Below are 17,671 nucleotides of genomic sequence, written 5' to 3'. Positions count from 1 at the left end.
ATGTCGGCTAGCACGTCCACTGCCACGACTGAAAGCCTGCGGACCATGTATGGCACACACAGCTTACCTGATGTCTTGGTGAGCGACAACAGGCCATGTTTCACCAGAGCTGAGTTCAAAGAATTCATGACCCGCAACAGGATCAAACATGTCACATCTGCCCCATTTAAACCAGCGTCCAATGGTCAGGCAGAGGGAGCAGTGCAAACCATCAAGCAAGGCTTGAAGAGGGTAACTGACGGCTCACTGCAGACTCACTTATCCCAAGTCCTGCTTAGCTACAGCACAAGACCCCACTCACAGGTGGAGAGCCAGCGGCTTCAACAAAGTGCATACCATGATAGCGCAAATGTGTCACACGAGATTGAAATCAATGATCCTGTATTTGTTTTAAATTATGGACAAGGTCCCAAATGGCTTCCCAGCACTGTCGTGGCAAAAGAGGGGAGCAGGGTGTTTCGGGTCAAACTTTCAAATGGACTCATTCACCGACCGGAAACACTTGGGCCAAATCAAACTCAGATTCACAGACTATCCTGAGCAGCCCACCTTGGACCCTACCTTTTTTGATCCCCCAACACACTCACCAGTGGCAACCGGCACCACGGTTGACCACGAAGCAGAACCTGTTGTGTATTTGTAAAGCATGCACTCCCATGTTCCGCCACCAGGGAGCGCATCCCCTGAAGTCCAAGGGATCCCAGCATCCCTTGGGAGCACTGTACATAAGCTGGCCCCTAAGGCCTGTTACTCACTCGAGAGTGTCTTGACAAAGACTGAGGTCACTGTTACATTTAGCATCCCTGTGTGCAGTCTCATCTGTGTTAGGAACACAACAACTGGCGACGAGTACATGAATACAACGCAAAGATGCAGCAACCTGTGGGCATCCTGGAGAAGTTCTCGGAGGGTGAGGACTGGGAAGCCTATGTCGAACGGTTAGACCAGTACTTTGTAGCCAACGAGCTGGACGGAGAAGGAAGTGCTGCAAAAAGAAGAGCGGTCCTCCTCACAGTCTGCGGGGCACCAACCTACAGCCTCATGAAGAATCTTCTGACTCCGGTGAAACACACAGATAAGTCATATGAGGAGCTGTGTACATTGGTTCAGGAGCATCTTAACCTGAGGAAGAGCATGCTGATGGCGAGGTATCGGTTCTACTCGTGCCAGCGATCTGAAGGTCAGGAAGTGGCGAGTTACGTCGCCGAGCTAAGGCGACTTGCAGGACAATGTGAGTTTGATGGCTACCTGGAGCAGATGCTCACAGATTTTTTGTACTGGACATTGGCCACGAGACCATCCTACAAAAACTTTTGACTGTAGGGACACCGACCCTCAATAAGGCCATTGCGATAGCACAGGCAATTATGTCCACCAGTGATAACACCAAACAAATCTCTCAGCACACAAGTGCTAGCAATGTTCATAAATTAACTGGAACTGTGTTTGCGAGCAGAAATGTACAGGGCAGAAACCACGAGTCTGCAACTTCCAGCAGGCCTCAGGTGACCCAGACGACTCAGAGTCCGCAACAAAGGATGAATGCAAGGCAATTCACAACTTGTTGGCGTTGTGGAGGCTTCCATTCAGCCCATTCATGCCACTTCAAAGGGTATGTTTGCAAGAGCTGTGGAACAATGAGGCACTTCCAACGAGCTTGCAGATGAGCTGCAAGCTCTGCAAAACCTGCTAACCACCACGTGACAAAGGAAGATCGGTCCATGGTGGACCAAAGCAATTTCGAGCCTCAGAGTGAGGAGGCAGATGCTGAAGTACATGGGGTGTCCACATTTTCGATGAAATGTCCACCTATAATGCTAAACGTAAAACTGAATGGCTTACCCGTAGCCATGGAACTGGACACTGGCGCTAGCCAATTCATCATGAGTAAAAAGATGTTTGAGAGACCAGGAAATCGAACCCATCACGTCCAACAGCCCAGCGAGGCCAGATTCACCCAGCAGCGCTGTAGGGCCAACAACACGCCAGCCCAGTGAGGGCACAGACAACACACCAGAACAGACATTTGTACCGAGGTGGTCCACCAGGGAAAGAAAGGCTCCCGACCGCCTCACCTTGTAAATAGATTTCACTTTGACTTTGTAGGGGAGTGATGTTGTGTATCTGTAAAGCATGCACTCCCATGTTCCACCACCAGGGAGCGCATCCCCTGAACTCCCAAGGGATCCCAGCATCCCTTGGGAGCACTGTTCATAAGCCGGCCCCTAAGGCCTGTTACTCACTCTGGATTGTCTTGATAAAGACTGAGGTCACTGTTACTTTAACCTCCCTGTGTGCAGCCTCATCTGTGTTAGGAACACAACAGAACCCATCATCCACAGCAGCCCTGCAGGGCCCAACACACCGGTCAGCCCAGCAAGGCCAGCTGCACAGCAGCCCAGTGAAGGCCCAACAAATGATTCAACAACACCATCTTTCACACCGAGATGACCAACCAGGGTAAGAAGGGCCCCAGATTGATTCACATTGTAAATAGTTATACTATTGACTTTGCCGGCGGGGGGGCGTGGGAGGGGGGTGGTGGGGAGTGTTGTTATATATGTATACTTGCATTTACTTTGTACAGGCACCAGAGGGCTCATCCCTTGGAGTCCCAAGGGATCCCATAGTCCCTTGGGAGCGCAGGTATATAAAGAGGTTTCATAGGTTGGAGAGGCACTCTGGAAACCTGCAATAAAAGACGAAGGTCACACTTTACTTTGAGCTCTCTGGAAGCCGATGAAGGTCAGCGAGCACAGTGGTGATGGGTGAGTGGGACTTGGTGCGAGTTAGAACATGGGCAGCCAAGTTTTGTATCACCACAAGTATACATAGGGTAGAATGTGGGAGGTCGGCCAAGAATGCATTGGAATAATCAGGTCTAAAGGTAACAAACGCATTGATGAGGGTTTCAGCAGCGGATGAGCAGAGGCAAGGGCGGAGATGGACGATGTTATGGAGGTGGAAATAGGTGGCCTTAGTTATGCTGCAGAGATGTGGTTGGAAGCTCGTTTCAGGGTCAAAGTGACACCAAGGTTGCGAACATTGTGGTTTACCCTCAAACAGAGGGATGGAGTCAGTGGCTAGGGAACCAAGTTTGTGGCAGGGACCGAAAACAATGGCTTCGGTCTTCCCAATATTTAATTGGAGAAAATTTCTGCCCATCCAGAACTGGATGTTGGACAAGCAGTCTGACAATTTAAAATGATGGAGGAATCGAGAAAAGTTGAGCTGGGTGTCAATCAGCATACATGTGGAAACTGATGCTGTATTTAACATCTCATCCTAACGACAGCACCTCCAATAGTGCAGCATTCCCTGACTACTGCACTTAAGTTTCAGCCTAATGTATGTGCTCAAGTCTCTAGAGTGGGACTTGACCCCACTGGCTTCTGACTCAGAGGTAAGAGTGCTACCACTGAGCCACAGCTGACCCCATGCTATCCTTCAGCAATCCATCAGCCACTGCCCCAGCAAGTCCTGCCATTCCTCTTCTGGTATTACCTGGGGATGGTGGTCCAACAGAGGGAATCATCTAGTTTCCCTAACGTTATCCCCACCCACACCCCCCCACCATCATTTAAATGCAGCAGATCACTCATGGGGCAGGTGGCTGAGATCCATGCTGGGCAAAGGGAGAAAACTGCCTGATGATGCTTTTTGGCTTATTTTCCCTGCTCTACCCCTGCTGCAATACTCAATTTCAGGCAATATAGTGGAGGCAAACCATTGTCTCCTTGCAAGTGTAAAAGAAAAAAGAAAGACTTGCATTTATATAGCACCTTTCATGTCCTCAGAATGTCAAAAAGCACTTTGCAGCCAAATAAATATTTTTGAAGTGTCGCAACTGTTATAATGTAGCATGGCACTTGTAACTCGTTCATGTGACTGGCCATTGCAAACTGTAAGTAGAACGAATCAGTGAATTACAAAACAGCAAATCTATTGAGGTTTGGGTGACATTAGGAAACGTAGGACCATAATTTTTCTGCAGCAGGGTAGCTAACAGCGTCTGCCATTAGTTAGACTTGCCCTTGCACATTTAGGCTATTGCATTATTTTGCACAGCAAATTGCTGAAAGTGTGAGCTGATAATGGTGCAGTGAGGGAAACTGGGCATCTGGGACCTGAGTGAGCAGCACAAGCAACTGGGTATCTACTTAACCAATCATAATGAAGGATTGTGAAATTAACAGCGCAAGGACTGAGAAGGAAGTGTAAATTAGAGTGGGTGACTTCAATGTCACATCAGGTATAGAAAGAGAAATAAAAGAAGGGAAAGAAAGATTGGATGAAGAGATTGGATTGGATTGAAAAAAGTGACATAAAAATAATTGTAAAAAAACATTTTTTAACTTCAAATTTGGCATTTAAAAAATCTCTAACAATAATTAAAACGTGGAGGAATGAGACTGCACACTTGTAACAGTTTGTTTTCTGTGTCTGAGAGGTTCACTGGCAGTATTTAACACTTATCACATGTTAAGGTACTTGGACTGAAATGGACAAGACATAACTTTCTGTGGCGAGTTTAGTGCGTGTCTACCGCGCAGATCCAGCAACTTCATACCATGCAATGTATTTCAATGGAGACAGATTGGATTAAGAGAGCGCGAGAAAGAGACAGAAAGGAAATGTAAAAAATAAATTACTTTCAAATAAAATGACAGTGAGATGCCGTTTCCGCCAAGCTAATGGTGGAGCGGCGCAACTCAGACAGCAATCTTTGGATATTCACGTTTAACCGCGCACTTGCGCTTCGCCTGAAGTTACTGTACCATTCGCGCATAAATAACGGCGGGGGCCATTAGCCTCACCGTTATTTTGACAGCAAATTATGGCCCCTAAGGATGAAACTGTCTTATGCTTGCACTCCAAGATTGGTTACTCTCTTTTGTCTGATATGCCGTGAATTTTTAACACAACATTTTTTTACAATGACCAAATAAAGTTGCAAAAACAACTTTGATTCTTCTAATGGGGCTTTGCAGCTGTGTGATCCAAAGCATTGGAGATGATCATTTGTATGCCTCCTCTGTCTTCTACCTGCGTTTTGTGCTGTCCCTCTCCCTTACCTGCCACCTCTCCAATCTGCCTGTTGTTATTCTCTCTGCCCTGCTACCTGTTCTGCCTTCCTTACTGTCCCCAACATCTTCATTCACTGTCATTCCCATCTGTTCTGCAATCTTTTGTCTATGTGATGGATTAAAGATACATGATATTTCTGTGTGATATTCATTAAAAGAAACCTATGTTTGTAATCATCTTATCTGTGCCAATGTTACTACCCGTGTGTCATAGTCTTGGTGCTAACCCTGTTGCAATGTGATTACGATCTCACCAAGACTAAAACATAAATGAAACCAATATAAAAACATAGATTGGGTGACCGCTTTGCAGAACTGCTCCATTCAGTCCGTAAGTGTGACCCTGAGCTTCCGGTCGCCTGTCACTTTAATTCTCCGCTCCACTCCCACTCTGACCTCTCCGTCTTCGGCCTCTATCACTGTTCCAATCAAGCTCAAAGTAAGCTCGAGGAACGGCACCTCATCTTTCGCTTAGGCACTTTACAGCTCCTGGACTCAACATCAAATACAACAATTTTAGACCGTAATCCTGGCTCGATTTTTTACCTTTTTGTTATGTATGTAATAACTCGATAGAAGAATGCTGTAAACTCACTCAGGTGCAACCTGGCTCAACTTTATTCGGGCCCAAAGTGTCCACATTATATGGTGGCTTCCTTATATACCTGGCCTGCATACACGTGCGTACAGCCCAATGACCTCCGACAGTGGCGCCCCCTGGTGGCTAGTAACCCCAAGCATACATACATGACAATATCCCCCTTCAAGATCTTAGTATCAGTCTTTTTACAAGTTAAGACGGTCCTGGGCTTTCCGCTCACGAATTGATCGTTTCAGATCAACTCCAGTTCTGGGCGAGTGTTCTGAGTCAGTTATGACTGGAGGCTGGGTAGCCGATCTGATGGGAATGGCAATGACCATGTCAGAGATTGAAAGTCCAGGTTCATTGATGATGGCGGAGCCCTCTGATGAATGAATATTGGTTGGTTGGTCCCTAATCGTATCTTCCTCAACTTGTTCCAGTTCATCCGTGTGCCACAGCTTTATCTGATCAACATGTTTCCTGCATGTTTGCCCATTCTTGAGCCTGACAATAAACACTCTATTACCCTCCTTGGACTGTCACAGTACCGGCGACCCACTTGGGACCTTGACCATAATTTAGCACATACACAGGATCGTTAACAGAGATGTCACGTGACACAGCAGCACCATCATGATACCATTGCTGATTTTGACATCTGATTTCAACGCGATCGTTCAAGTCAGGGTGGATGAGAGAGAGCTTGGTCTTGAGACCTCTCTTCATCAATAGTTCAGCAGGGGAGACCCTGGTAAGCGTGTGGGATCTTGTCCTGTAACTAAGCAATATGCATGACAAGCGAGTCTGCAGTGAACCCTGAGTTACACGTTTCATACTCTGCTTGATGGTTTGGACCGCATGCACTGCTTGACCATTAGATGCAGGTTTGAATGGTGCTGACCTCACAGGTTTAATACCATTGAGTTTCATGAACTCTTGAAATTCCAGACTTGTGAAGCAAGAGCCGTTGTCGCTCACAACAATGTCAGGCAGACCATGAGTAGCAAACATGACACAAAGACTCTCAATGGTAGTTGTGGATGTACTGGATGACATGATTATCCACTTGGAATATACATCCATCACAACAAAAAACATCTTACCCAGGAAAGGACCTGCAAAGTCGGTGTGGATCATCGACCATGGTTTGGATGGCCACAACCACAGACTCAGCGGAGATTCCGCTGGTACTTTGCTTAGCTGCATGCAAGTGTTGCACAGGAACCACACATGATTCCAGATCAGAGTCAATTCCAGGCCACCATACGTGAGACCTGGTGATGACTTTCATCATGACAATACTGGGATGAGTGCTGTGTAGATCACATTCAAATTTCTCTCTGCCTTTCCTAGACATAACAACACGATTACCCAACAGTAAACAATCTGACTGAATGGATAGTTCGTCTTTGCGACGGTTGTAAGGTTTGGTCTCATCGCACATTTCCATAGGTATAGCAGACCAATCACCACTAAGGACACAACCTTCCCTTTTAATAATCTGTCACCATTCAGATAATAATCTGCCTTCCTGTTTTCACCACCAAAGTGGATAACCTCACACTTATCCACATTATACTAACATGTGCTAACTTGTTGAGTAGTGACAGGGGTTCCTTCACTCTCAAAAGCATCTGTAACTAACAGTAGATCTGCAGGTTGTGGCATCTCCACCTCCGGTGTGGGCAAAGGCAGATGGCTCAATGCACCGGCACAATTCTCGGTGCCAGGTCTATGGTGAGTGACACAATCATAGGCAGATAATGTCAGCACCCACCTCTGGATGCGGGATGATGCCATTGGTATTGATATCATTGTTTTCCGAAAACAATGAAATTAGTGGCTTGTGATCCATTCAAAACGAAGACCAAACAGTTACTGATGCATCTTTTTAACCCCATACACTCAGGTTAAAGCTTCTTTTTCTATCATGTTGTAGGCTCGTTCCGCCTTTGACAAACTTTTTGAAGCATACGCAACAGGTTGTAGTTTACCCGACTCATACAAACATCAAGTTTCCACATGATTTGCTCCTGATTTTTAGGAGCAACTGGTGGAGAACGGAGTATCTTAGAAATCGGAATTCTCCACATTTAAGTTTTCTGCAGTTCTAGTCAGGTAGAACAGTTTCACTTTTGAACAGAATTTTTTTTTCAAAAGGTGGCGTGTCCAGCCACTGACGCCTGATTTGAAAGTTTCCACAGTGAAAACGTACTCCAAACTAACTTAGAATGGAGCAAGTGAAGATTTTTATAGGCTTAAAAAAACCTTGTCTACACATTAAAAAATCAGGCGCAGGTTACAAATTAGGCGTCCAGAACGAGGTGGGGGAGGGGGGGAAGGGAAGTCATTAAATTCTACAATAAATCCTTATACAAATATTATACAAATAAATCCAACCTGAATAAAAATTTATAAGCAAAGAAAAGATTAAATAAACCATGTTCCTACCTGTGTGAAAGTGCTTCAGGCAGGCCTTTCAGGCAGCCGTTTGCCGTCGGGATCGACCAACGGCAGGGGGAGGGAGGGAGAAAGCTGCAAGAAGCCTCAGTACTTGAGGCAGCCGTTTGCCGTCAGGCCCGACGGACGGCAGGGGAGGGGAGGGAGGGAGAAAGCTGCAAGAAGCCTCAGTGCTGATCATGGAAGGGCAATGTGGTTTTATTAAAACATTTTAAAAATTCAACAGCTACAAAGAATTTGAATAGTCTCAAACAAGTGCATGTGTCCCGTTTATCACAGTCTATCTTTAATTACAGAATGCACTCCCTCATACACAGAAATATGAAGAAAATTAAAATGCAAGCCTTTGCAAGGGTTCAATAAACAAATTTTCACTTTTTCTTAAGCACTTTTTAAAATGGCCGAGTGCCAATGTTTACTTCAGACTGCGCGTGCGCAAACACTCCAACGCGCACGCGCAGGGTTGCCGGCATGAAAAAAACTCATTTAAATTGTAGCCGCCCCCTCCTACTTACAAAATCGTCGCGAGTGGTAGGCTCTGCCCCCTGGGCGCCGCGCCAAGCAGACATCGAGCTGCAAGGCGCTTGAGAATAGCGCGGTTTTTTTTCAGGCGCCGTTTTCGGCGCGAAAAATGGGCGCCCAGCTCTGAGGGGCACCTGTTTTGCCGCGTGTGGAAACTTGGGGCCAGAGAAACTAGGTGCAGGAGTAGGCCATTCGGCCCTTCGAGCCTGCACCACCATTCAATATGATCATGGCTGATCATGCAACTTCAGTACCCCATTCCTGCTTTATCTCCATACCCCTTGATCCTTTTAGCCATAAGAGCCACATCTAACTCCCTTTTGAATATATCTAACGAACTGGCCTCAACAACTTTCTGTGGTAGAGAATTCCACAGGTTCACAATTCTCTGAGTGAAGAAATTTCTCCTCATCTCGATCCTAAATGGCTTACCCCTTATCCTTAGACTGTGACCCCTGGTTCTGGATTTCCCCAACATCGGGAACATTATTCCTGCATCTAACCTGTCCAATCCCATCAGAATTTTATATGTTTCTATGCGATCTCCTCTCATTCTTCTAAATTCAATCCAGTCTTTCTTCATATGTCAGTCCAGTCATTCCGGGAAATCAGTCTGGTGAACCTTTGCTGCACTCCCTCAATAGCAAGAATGTCCTTCCTCAGGTTAGGAGACCAAAACTGCACACAATACTCAAGGTGTGGTCTCACCAAGGCCCTGTACAGCTGCAGTAAGACCTCCCCGCTCCTATACTCAAATCCCCTTGCTATGAAGGCCAGCATGTCATTAGCTTTCTTTACTGCCTGCTGTACCTGCATGCCTACGTTTAATGACTGATGTACCATGACGCCCAGGTCTCATTGCACCTCCCCTTTTAATAATCTGTCATCATTCAGATAATAATCTGCCTTCCTGTTTTTGCCACCAAAGTGGATAACCTCACACTTATCGACATTATACTGTATATGCCATGCATTTGCCCATTCACTTAACCTGTACAATCCCCCTGCAGCCTCCTAGCATTCTCTTCACAGCTCGCTCTGCCACCCAGCTTAGTGTCATCTGCAAACTTGGAGATATTACATTCAATTCCTTCGTCTAAATCATTAATGTATATTGTAAATAGCTGGGGTCCCAGCACTGAGCCCTGCGACACCCCACTAGTCACTGCCTGCCATTCTGAAAAGGACCCGTTTATTCCCTGTCTTTGCGTTCTGTCTGCCAACCAGTTCTCTATCCATTTGAATACATTATCCCCAATACCATGTGCCTTAATTTTGCACACTAATCTCTTGTGTGGGACCTTGCCAAAAGCCTTTTGAAAGTCCAAATACACCACATCCACTGATTCTCCCTTGTCCCCACTCTACTATACATCATTAGCTTGTTGGAGCACGCAGCCAAACCCATATGATGAAGCATCACAGGCCAATACTAGACACTTACACGGATCATAATTTACCACCAACTTGTTACAGCAAAGCAGATTTGTAGCTTTCTTGAAAGCTCTATCTTGAGACACACCCCAAACCCAGTTGTCGGCTTTTCTGAGCAGCATGTGCAGTGGCTCTAATAAAGTGCTCAATCTGGGTAAGAAATTATCGAAGTAGTTGAATAGACCAAGGAATGAACGCAGCTCCGTCACATTCTGAGGCCTGGGTGCATTTTTTGATGGTCTTGGTTTTTGAATCCGTAGACCTGATGCCATCAACAGCAATCTTCCTCCCCAGAAATTCGACTTCCGGTGCCATGAAGATGCACTTCAAATGTTTCAGCCTGAGTCCCACTTTGTCCAGATGATGTAGAACCTCTTCCAGGTTGTTCAGGTGTTCGGCAGTGTCACGACCTGTGACCAGAATGTCATCTTGAAACACGACGGTTCTAGAAACGGACTTCAGTAGACTCTCTATGTTCCTCTGAAATATGGCTGCAGCTGAGCGAATTCCAAAAGGACACCTGTTGTAGATAAACAGTCTTTTATGAGTGTTGATGCACGTAAGTTTCTTCGACATGTTGACGAGCTCCTGTGTCATATAGGCCGACGTCAGATCCAGTTTAGTGAACGACTTCCCATCAGCTAGCGTTGCAAACAGGTCATCAGTCTTCAGTAACGGGTACTGATCCTGTTTCGAAAATTGGTTGATCGTACCCTTGTAGTCTCCACAAATTCTGACAGTACCATCACTCTTCAACACAGGAACAATGCGACTGGCCCATTCGTTAAGTTCGACCGGTAATATGACCCCTTCAAGTTGGAGTCTGTGCAGCTCAATTTCGACCTTCTCCCTCATCATGTATGGAACAGCCCGTGCTTTGCGATGGACGGGTCTTGCACCCGAGTCCAAGTGAATCTGTACCTTGGCTCCCGTGAAATTGTCGATGCCCGGTTCAAACAGCGAGAGAAACCTTCTCAGCACTTGAGCACACGAAGTGTCATCCACCAATGACAACGCTTTGATATCGTTCCAATTCCATTTGAATTTTTCGAGCCAATTCCTGCCAAACAACGTTGGACCATTTCCTGGAATGATCCATAATGGTAGATCATGAACCACACCATCATACGACATCTTGACTACTGCACTGCCAATCACCGATATGAGTTCTTTGGTGTAAGTACGCAACTTGGCATTGACTGGACTCAGCTTAGGCTTCACAGCCTTAGTGTCCCACAGCTTGTCGAATGTCCTTTAGCTCATTATCGACTGACTCACACCCGTGTCCAATTCCATCGATACCGGCACGCCATTTAGTTTCAATTAACTATTATCGGTTGGCTCTTTGTCAGGAACGAATACAGTCCATACACTTCCTCCTTGGGTATCTCGGGTTGCATATCCAGGTCCGCGCTGGACTGGTCGTCATCATCCACGTGGTGAGTCACAGCACGCTTGCTCAGTTGTGGACACATTCGCTGAAGCTGCCTCACTTTCGAACAGCCTTTACAGGTGTACTGTTTAAAACGACACTGATGATGCCGATGATTGTCCCCACAACGTCTACAGGATGAAATCGGATTCGTATCTGTTGGCGGATTTTGAGCAGTTACAGGTTTCGCATATGTAGTCGAGTCGGCCCTGCCATAAGCAGCTCTGCCATACGATGATACAATCTTGTTTACCGTACTTGTCGTGGAGCTCCGACTCTTCGATGATATCTGCCTTAAATTATCATCCGTCGTCATGCAAGCCTGGGCAGTCGCGATGGCCTTGTTCAAATCCAACGTCTCCGCAGTCAATAACTTCCGGAGGATCACCTCATGGTTGATTCCGATTACGAAGAAATCTCGCAGCATGTCTCCCAACGCGTGCAAGTCTTTGGTCGACGATGAATTCCGACACATCCTGGCCCTCAGAACGAACATGTGTGTAGAATCGACAGCGTGACATGATGGTGCCTTCTTTTGAGTTGAGATGGTCACGTACCAGAGCACACAATTCCTCATAGTCCTTGTCCGTTGGATGTGCAGGCGGGCGGAGATTCTTTATGAGGCCATAGATTTTCGGACCGCAAACAGTGAGGAAAACCGCCCTGCGCCTAACTGCGCCAGTAACTTCCACCATTTTGTTGGCCACGAAATACTGGTCCAGGCGATCGATAAAATCCGACCAGTCCTCTCCCTCCACAAATCTCTCTAGAATTCCAATGGTGCTCATTTTGCATGCGAAGGTTCTTGAGTTACCTCGTTGCCAAATGTTGTGTATGTAATAACTCGATAGACTGAATACTGTAAACTCACTCAGGTGCAAACCTGGCTCAACTTTATTCAGGCCCAAAGTGCCCACATTGCATGGTGGCTTCTTTACATACCAGACCCACACACGTGCGTACAGCCCAATGACCTCCGACAGTGGTGCCCCCTGGTAGCTAGTAACCCCAAGCATACACACATGACAAGTTTTTTTTTCTCTTTCTTATAGCAACTGTTGATGATGCTGCCATTTCCATTTATACCCTATCTAGACTCATCTTTTTTATTCCTAACTTGTCACATTACCATCTCCTTTTCCCATGCCCCATCATCCCTTTTATCTCTTAATCTACCTTCCACTGTATCACAGAGATTCCCTTTTATTCTTGCACCCCATCCCCCCTGCCCCTACACTTGCTTAAAACCTGTTACAACTCTAACTTTTTCCAGTTCTGATGAAGGGTCATCAACCTGAAACATTAACTCTGTTTCTCAATCAGATGCTTCCAGCATTTTCTGTTTTTATTTCAGATTTCCCCATCCACTGTATTTTGCTTTTGTATTAATGAAACCAATATGGCCTGTAGGAGTATGTTTCCAGCCACTGGCGAACCATGCGATTCAGATGTTGTTGAAAAACTGCAAAAGCACAAGTTCAAGAATCTTTTCATCTGTAAGCCTTGAAGTGTTATTGCTTTCCCATGTACTCCTCGTTGCTACGTTACTCTTTGTATAAGTGCAGATCCACATACTGAAAAGGAAAGACTTGCATTTATCATCATCATCATAGGCAGTCCCTCGAAATCGAGGAACATAACATAAGAACATAAGAACATAAGAATTAGGAACAGGAGTAGGCCATCTAGCCCCTCGAGCCTGCTCCGCCATTCAACAAGATCCACTTACCCGCCCGCTCCCCATAACCCTTAATTCCCTTATTGGTTAAAAATCTATCTATCTGTGACTTGAATACATTCAATGAGCTAGCCTCGACTGCTTCCTTGGGCAGAGAATTCCACAGATTCACAACCCTCTGGGAGAACAAATTCCTTCTCAACTCGGTTTTAAATTGGCTCTCCCATATTTTGAGGCTGTGCCCCCTAGTTCTAGTCTCCCCGACCAGTGGAAACAACCTCTCTGCCTCGATCTTGTCGATCCCTTTCATTATTTTAAATGTTTCTATAAGATCACCCCTCATCCTTCTGAACTCCAACGAGTAAAGACCCAGTCTACTCAATCTATCATCATAAGGTAACCCCTACATCTCCGGAATCAGCCTAGTGAATCGTCTCTGTATGCCCTCCAAAGCTAGTATATCCTTCCTTAAGTAAGGTGACCAAAACTGCACGCAGTACTCCAGGTGCGGCCTCACCAATACCCTGTACAGTTGCAGCAGGACCTCCCTGCTTTTGTACTCCATCCCTCTCGCAATGAAGGCCAACATTCCATTCGCCTTCCTGATTACCTGCTGCACCTGCAAACTAACCTTTTGGGATTCATGCACAAGGACCCCCAGGTCCCTCTGCACCGCAGCATGTTGTAATTTCTCCCCATTCAAATAATATTCCCTTTTACTGTTTTTTTTCCAAAGTGGATGACCTCACACTTTCCGACATTGTATTCCATCTGCCAAACCTTAGCCCATTCGCTTAACCTATCTAAATCTCTTTGCAGCCTCTCTGTGTCCTCTACACAACCCGCTTTCCCACTAATCTTTGTGTCATCTGCAAATTTTGTTACACTACACTCTGTCCCCTCTTCCAGGTCATCTATGTATATTGTAAACAGTTGTGGTCCCAGCATCGATCCCTGTGGCACACCACTAACCAATGATTTCCAACCCTAAAAGGACCCATTTATTCCGACTCTCTGCTTTCTGTTAGCCAGCCAATTCTCGATCCATGCTAATACATTTCCTCTGACTCCGCGTACCTTTATCTTCTGCAGTAACCTTTTGTGTGGCACCTTATCGAATGCCTTTTGGAAATCTAAATACACCACATCCATTGGTACACCTTTATCCACCATGCTCGTTATATCCTCAAAGAATTCCAGTAAATTAGTTAAACATGATTTCCCTTTCATAAATCTATGTTGCCTCTGCTTGATTGCACTATTCCTATCTAGATGTCCCGCTATTTCTTCCTTAATGATAGCTTCAAGCATTTTCCCCACTACAGATGTTAAACTAACCGGCCTATAGTTACCTGCCTTTTGTCTGCCCCCTTTTTTAAACAGAGGCGTTACATTAGCTGCTTTCCAATCCGATGGTACCTCCCCAGAGTCCAGACTTGCTTCCACTCCAAAAGTGAGTTCTCAGGTGACTGAACACTCCAATACAGGAATTACAGTCTCTGTCACAGGTGGGACAGATAGTCATTGAGGGTAAGGGAGGGTGGGACTGGTTTGTCGCACGCTCCTTCCACTGCCTGCGCTTGTTTTCTGCATGTTCTCAGCGATGAGACCCGAGGTGCTCCCGGATGCTCTTCCTCCACAGGGCGGTCTTTGGCCAGGGACTCCCAGGTATCGGTGGGGATGTTGCATTTTATCAAGGAGGCTTTGAGAGTGTCCTTGAAACATTTCCTCTGCCCACCTGGGGCTCATTTGCCATGTAGGAGTTCCGAGTAGAGCGCTTGCTTTGGGACTCTTGTGTCGGGCATGTGAACAATGTGGTCCGCCCAACAGAGCTGGTCGAGTCTGGTCAGTGTTTCGATGCTGGGGATGTTGGCCTGATCGAGAACACTGACATTGGTGTGTCCGTCCTCCCAGGGGATTTGCAGGATCTTGCGGTCATTTCTGAACCTAAAACAACAACCCAACTCGGGAGCAGCAAAGCAGCATTACAGATGGCTTAAGGCCGAGGTCCAACAAAAAACCCGCTCCTTAAGAATAGATGGTGGATGGAGAAAGCATAGTAGATTCAGCAGGTGGCCGACAGCCATGATGTGCGAGAATTCTTCACCGCAGTCAACTTCACCTACGGCCCAAGCACACAAGGCCCCACATCACTGCTGGCCAAGAAAGGGGAGACACTCATCAAGGACACCGAGACAGTCAGGACACGCACGCATTTATATAGAGCCTTTCACACCCCCAGTGTGCTGCAAAGTGCTTTATTCAATGCAGTATTTTTGAAGTGTAGTCACTGTTGTAATGTAAGAAATGCGACAGCCAATTTGAACACAGCAATCTCCCACCAGCAGCAATGTGATAATGACCAGATAATCTGTGTTTTATTAGTGATGTTGATTGAGGGATAAATATTGGCCAGGACACTGAGGATAACTCCCCTGCTCTTGTTCAAAATAGTGCCATGGGATCTTTTACGTCCACCTGAGAGAGCAGACGGGGCCTCGGTTTAACGTCTTATCTGAAAGACATCACCTCCGATAGTGCAGTGCTCCCTCAGTTTATTGGAAGAGATTCTGAAACAATGAGAATAAATCATGATAGTCTGTTGGGAATAGTGAGTATCCCATAAATGGTGTTTAGGATATGAACACAATAGGCTTGAAGTTATGTTGTGGAATACTAGCAAACAAATACTTAACGTGTCATTCTGAAATTTCTCTCACTGCCATGAGAGCAGAGGTCTTAGCCTTTCCAAAGGGCTAACACTTGCAGTAAAATAGTATTAAGTATTTGTATGTTACTGTCCCACAGTTTATTTTCAGGGCCTTTGAGTTGGGTTTCTGACTCGACTTGATTGTATAGATATTCAATCGGAGTGTTTCCGCTCACTGCTTCGAGTTTTCCTTAACTTCTGACTGGCTTTCAGTAATCTGCTTGAAGGGCTTTGCCATGGATGTGCACCCAGTGAACAGCTGAAACAAACAGACCAGGAATGCCACAGGTTCAATCCCTGGGTTGGTGCTGAGGTAGTCGATCAGATAGAGTTGGGCTCAGGGCCTTAGTGTCCCTGGGTTCGGGAGGTGAAAATCAGCCAGCCCTGCATAAAGCATGCCAGTGTGATGTAGAAAGGGTCAGGTGTAGCTTTGATGCCCTGCTGTATTTGAATAGCCCGCTGAGCTCACTACCAAAGTTTGCACATGAATAATGGCGAATTGGATATCCTGTGCCAGTGGAATCACAATCCAACAAGGAGTTAATGCCTTAAGGAAAGTGAAGTGGAAGAGAGCAGGAATACAATGACAACAAAAGCAAAATACTGTGTCCAGCCTCACTTGTTGAGCTGCTGGTTATTCAATGTATTGAATGATGGGCCATAGGTTCACACCTGTGATTCCCCCGACTTCGAGCTAATCATTTCAGCCATGGCATGGTGGGTAGGCACCCATGTGGAAACCAAGCATCACCCCCATCGAGAGGGAGAGGAAAATATCAGAGGGAGAGTCACCCCTGGGGTGCGCCCCATCGGCCAAGGCCTGTAATCAAGTCATCCACCCGAATATTCAACTGTGGAAGGTTGGTAGCACAGGAAATAAGTGAACTGAGAAGAAAAATAACTGAAAAAAATGGACTAAATTCACTCAATCGAACCACAATGCATTAAAAAACTTTAAGGTGAGTAAAGGCCTGTCAGTCCACCCCTCTAGTATTGTCACTGCCTAGCAACCAACATGCATTTTAAACAGCCCTTAACTCCCCAGTTTGGTGGATTACTCCAGTCATTTATCACCTTTAAGAAGTATTAAGAAATTCCTTCTGCTATCCGCTTTGAATTTACTGCTCACTGGTTTAAGTTTATGACTGCTGGTCCTGCTATCCAGCCCTATTTTAAAGTAATATTCAGGATTTACCATATCGAGGCCATATTTTATTTACTTCAGCAATGTTCTCCCTTAACTGTCTTCTCTCCAGCCTGTAGGGATTGAACATATTTTTAAAGCTTTGCTAACAGCTCACCCCACCCCCCACTCTTTGGAATCATTCTTGTTGCTGTTCGCTACCAGTTATCTTATTCGCTGCTCACAGAGCACACAGACTGAGAGGCGACGAACAACAGCCAGAAGAAAGGAATCAAGCAACTCTCAGGTGTGTGAAAGTGTGAGAGAAACCAAGTATTCGGAGAAACTAAAATAGAACCACAGAGAATGTTCATATCCTGCAGCAGCCACGAGTCTAGAAAACAACTGGTGCAGCCCTTCATTTTAACACAGAGCGAGGCAACAGGATAGGGATTTAAATGTGATGTTACAAGCCTTCATAATCAAAAACAAACCTCAAGTTAAAAACAATTAAAATGCCGACAAAACGGTTTTGAATCTGTAAATCAGCTGTTCAATTCCTTCCGTCAACAATTTTTCAAAAAAATAATCCTTCAGTGGAAGGGGATTTAAAGCTTGCAGAGGAAGGAATTTCTGTGGCTG

This window comes from Pristiophorus japonicus, chromosome 21, assembly GCF_044704955.1.
Source record: "Pristiophorus japonicus isolate sPriJap1 chromosome 21, sPriJap1.hap1, whole genome shotgun sequence".
Classification (NCBI taxonomy): domain Eukaryota; kingdom Metazoa; phylum Chordata; class Chondrichthyes; family Pristiophoridae; genus Pristiophorus; species Pristiophorus japonicus.
Note: the sequence above shows the minus strand (reverse complement) of the source record.